We start from the raw sequence: 5,151 nt of genomic DNA on the forward strand, positions 1-5,151 counted from the left end.
CAGAACTGATGTTACAGGCGAAACCCAGATAAAAAATCTGATATATTATCTAATATATTTTTTAAAAACACCTTGAGGATGGATCCTAAACAGCGTTTGCGTGTTTCTGTCAATATTATGTAACTAATTTTGAAAAAAGTTTGGCGTTATAGTTGTAGCATTTTTCGGTCGATTTCTCAGTCAAGCATGGTGAAGAAACGGAAGCTTTTTCGCCTACAAAAATAATATTTTTGGAAAAAAGGAACATTTGCTATCTAACTGGGAGATTCCTGAGTGAAAGCATCCGAAGTTCTTCAAAGGTAAATTATTTAATTTGGTTGCTTTTCTTATTTTTGTGAAAATGTTGCCTGCTGCCAGCAGAGCCTAGCATAGCATTATGCCATGATACACTTACACAAATGCTCTTCTAGCGTTGGCTGTAACGCATATTTTGAAAATCTGAGATGACAGTGTTGTTAACAAAAGGCTAAGCTTGTGTTTGAATATATCTATTTCATTTCATATGCGTTTTTCATGAATAGGGAAAGTTTCTAGGGGTATTTATGTCCGTTGTGTTACGCTAATGCATTTGAGGCTATGATTACGCTCCCGGATACGGGTTTGCTCGTCGCAAGAAGTTAATTAAGTGTGGCTGAGGTGTACCCCGTTACCATCTCTGAAGCCGGATTGCACAGAGGAGAAGATACGGTGGGATTCGAAATGGTCAGTGATCTGTTTATTAACTTGGCTTTCGAAGACTTCAGATAGGCAGTGCAGGATGGATATAGGTCTGTAACAGTTTGGGTCTAGGGTGTCACCACCTTTGAAGAGGGGGATGACCGATGAAGTTTTCCAATCTTTAGGGATCTCGGACAATATGAAAGAGAGATTGAACAGGTTGGTAATAGGGGTTGCAACAATGGTGGCGGATTGTTTTAGAAAGAGAGGGTCCAGATTGTCTAGCCCAGCTGATTTGTACTGGTCCAGGTTTTGCAGCTCTTTCAGAACATCAGCTGTCTGGATATGGGTGAAGGAGAACCTGGGGAGGCTTGGGCGAGTAGCTGCGGGGGGTTGGGCGGAGCTGTTGGCCGGGGTTGGAGTAGCCAGGAGGAAGCCATGGCCAGCCATTGAGAAATGCTTATTGAAATTTTCGATTATCATGGATTTATCAGTGGTGACCGTGTTACCTAGCTTCAGTGCAGTGGGCAGCTGGGAGGAGGTGCTCTTGTTCTCCATGGACTTTAGTGTCCCAAAACCTTTTGGAGTTAGAGCTATGGGATGCAAATTTTTGCTTGAAAAGGCCTTTGCTTTCCTGACTGACTGCGTGTATTGGTTCCTGTTTTTCAGAGTCAGTATAAAGGCCTTTTTAGTGTCCTAAGTTTTCATAAGTGTGACCTTAATTGCCTACCGTCTGTAAGCTGTTCGTGTCTTAACAACCACAGGTGCATGTTCATTAATTGTTCAAGGTTCATTGAACAAACATGTTTAAGCCTTTTTACAATGAAGATCTACAAAGTTATTTTGATTTTTACGAATTATCTTTGAAAGCCAGGGTCCTGAAAAAGGGATGTTCATTTTTTTCCTGAGTATAAAGAAATACCTTATTCACATAAGTATTCAGACCCTTTGCTATGAGACTCGAATTCGAGCTCAGGTGCAACCTGTTTCCATTCATAATCGTTGAGATGTTTCTTCAACTTGATTGGAGTCCACCTGTGGTAAATTCAATTGATTGGACATGATTTGGAAAGACACACACCTGTCTGTATAAAGGTCCCACAGGTGACAGTACATCAAATCAAATCAAGCCATAAAATCAAAGGAATTGTCCATAGAGCTCCGAGACAGGATTGTGTCGATGGGTAAATGTACCAAAACATTTCTGCAGCATTGAAGGTCCTCAAGAACACGGTGGCCTCCATTATTCTTAAATGCAAGACATTTGGAACCACTAAGAATCTTCCTAGAGCTGGCTGCCAAACTGAGCAATCGGGGGAGAAGGGCCTTGGTCAGGGAGATGACCAAGAACCCGATAGTCCCTCTGATAGAGCTCCAGCGTTCCTCTGTGGACATGGTTGTCCTTCTGGAAGGTTTTCCCATCTCTGCAGCACTTCACCAATTACGCCTTTATGGTAGAGTGGCCAGACGGAAGCCACTCCTCAGTAAAAGACACATGACAGCCTCTTGGAGTTTCCCAAAAGGCACCTAAAGGACTCAGAACATGAGAAACAAGATTACATTTACATTACATTTAAGTCATTTAGCAGACGCTCTTATCCAGAGCGACTTACAAATTGGTGCATTCACCTTATGACATCCAGTGGAACAACCACTTTACAATAGTGCATCTAAATATTTTAAGGGGGGGTGAGAAGGATTACTTTATCCTATCCTAGGTATTCCTTAAAGAGGTGGGGTTTCAGGTGTCTCCGGAAGGTGGTGATTGACTCCGCTGTCCTGGCGTCGTGAGGGAGTTTGTTCCACCATTGGGGAGCCAGAGCAGCGAACAGTTTTGACTGAGCTGAGCGGGAACTGTACTTCCTCAGTGGTAGGGAGGCGAGCAGGCCAGAGGTGGATGAACGCAGTGCCCTTATTTGGGTGTAGGGCCTGATCAGAGCCTGGAGGTACTGAGGTGCCGTTCCCCTCACAGCTCCGTAGGCAAGCACCATGGTCTTGTAGCGGATGCGAGCTTCAACTGGAAGCCAGTGGAGAGAGCGGAGGAGCGGGGTGACGTGAGAGAACTTGGGAAGGTTGAACACTAGACGGGCTGCGGCGTTCTGGATGAGTTGTAGGGGTTTAATGGCACAGGCAGGAGCCCAGCCAACAGCGAGCCTAGTAATCCAGACGGGAGATGACAAGTGCCTGGATTAGGACCTGCGCCGCTTCCTGTGTGAGGCAGGGTCGTACTCTGCGGATGTTGTAGAGCATGAACCTACAGGAACGGGCCACCGCCTTGATATTAGTTGAGAACGACAGTTTGTTGTCCAGGATCACGCCAAGGTTCTTAGCGCTCTGGGAGGAGGACACAATGGAGTTGTCAACCGTGATGGCGAGATCATGGAACGGGCAGTCCTTCCCCGGGAGGAAGAGCAGCTCCGTCTTGCCGAAGTTCAGCTTGAGGTGGTGATCCGTCATCCACACTGATATGTCTGCCAGACATGCAGAGATGCGATTCGCCACCTGGTCATCAGAAGGGGGAAAGGAGAAGATTAATTGTGTGTCATAGCAATGATAGGAGAGACCATGTGAGGTTATGACAGAGCCAAGTGACTTGGTGTATAGCGAGAATAGGAGAGGGCCTAGAACAGAGCCCTGGGGACACCAGTGGTGAGAGCGCGTGGTGAGGAGACAGATTCTCGCCACGCCACCTGGTAGGAGCGACCTGTCAGGTAGGACGCAAGGGCCGCGCCGGAGATGCCCAACTCGGAGAGGGTGGAGAGGAGGATCTGATGGTTCACAGTATCGAAGGCAGCCGATAGGTCTAGAAGGATGAGAGCAGAGGAGAGAGAGTTAGCTTTAGCGGTGCGGAGCGCATACAGAGAAGAGCAGTCTCAGTTGAATGACTAGTCTTGAAACCTGACTGATTTGGATCAAGAAGGTCATTCTGAGAGAGATAGCGGGAGAGCTGACCAAGGACGGCACGTTCAAGAGTTTTGGAGAGAAAAGAAAGAAGGGATACTGGTCTGTAGTTGTTGACATCGGAGGGATCGAGTGTAGGTTTTTTCAGAAGGGGTGCAACTCTCGCTCTCTGGCCTAATGAAACCAAGATATAACTATTTTAGCCTGCATGCTGTGTCAAGTCCGGAAGAAACCTGGCACCCCCCCTATAGTGAAGCATGATGGTGGAATCATCATGCTGTGGGGATGTTTTTCAGCAGCAGGGACTGGGAGACTAGTCAAGATTGAGGAAAAGATGAACAGAGAAAAATACAGAGAGATCCTTGATGAAAACCTGCTCCAGAGCACTCAGGACCTCAGATTGGGGTGAAGGTTCAACTTCCAACAGGTCAACGACCCTAATCACACAGCCAAGACAACGAGGGGATGTGCCAGGAGTGGCTTCGGGACAAGTCTCTGACTGTCCTTGAGTGGCCCAGCCAGAGCCCGGACTTGAACCTGATTGAACATCTCTGGAGAGACCTGGAAACAGCTGTGCAGCGACGCTCCCAATCCAACCTGGCAGAGCTTGAGAGGATCTGCAGAGAAGAATGGGAGAAACTCTCCAAATACAGGTGTGCCAAGCATACCCAAGAAGACTCAAGGCTGTAATCACTGCCAAAGTTGCTTCAACAAGGTACAGAGTTAAGACTGAGTACTTATGTAAACATTTTTGCCACGCAATTTTCCATCTACGATGTTTGGTGCAGTATATCTCAAGTGAAAAAAAATTGCATAAACTCTTCTTGAATGACAACAAACACTTGAAGAGATTATCCAGTACTTTTGCATACTTTTTAGCCAGTAGTTCTGAGAGTAGCACTCATTAGCCGAAAAATGGTGTACTACGTCACATATCTGCAGATATGTTCACCACGTTATTGCTTTGTCTCTCGCTCTGCTGTGTCCACTGAGCCGTTGGACAACTTCATTGGATAACGCTGGGCAGACCTCTTGCTATCTGTCACTCAAATGCGAGGGGCTGATGCTCATTGGGTGGAACTCGATTTGCTAGTGGGCTGGCCAACGTGGGGGGAAATGTCAGGAAAATGGTGGGGCACAACTTAAAGAAAACAGTTGCTTGCTGAAACTATTAAACTATTAAACTACTAACTAATTTTGCTTTTAATTGAGGCAAGACAGTAATTCTACAGATTCTGCATGTAAGCACTACACAGACACATCCAGCCAAAAGCAAAAGGTTTAAAAAATACTTTCCTAGCTGCCAAAGTACCATCTTTAATTGAAGAATCCTGTCCGTAGTTTCCACTCTTCCTATGAGTAGTAGTGTTGACCATTTGCAGACGAATGGGCGTAGACTTTGACTACCGAACTTCGACTTGCCTCAAGAAGAAAATGTTGTGTGCGCAAACAGAAAAAACATCATGATATATGCGTGAATTGACAGTCCACGTTTCGACTGGGAAGAATGCGACAGGATTTAGGATGGACCACTCACCAGTCCACATCATATACCCCTCCCAAACCATTGTGCCTCGTCCTTTCCAGTATTGT

This window comes from Oncorhynchus gorbuscha, linkage group LG14 (genome assembly GCF_021184085.1).
Source record: "Oncorhynchus gorbuscha isolate QuinsamMale2020 ecotype Even-year linkage group LG14, OgorEven_v1.0, whole genome shotgun sequence".
NCBI lineage: Eukaryota > Metazoa > Chordata > Actinopteri > Salmoniformes > Salmonidae > Oncorhynchus > Oncorhynchus gorbuscha.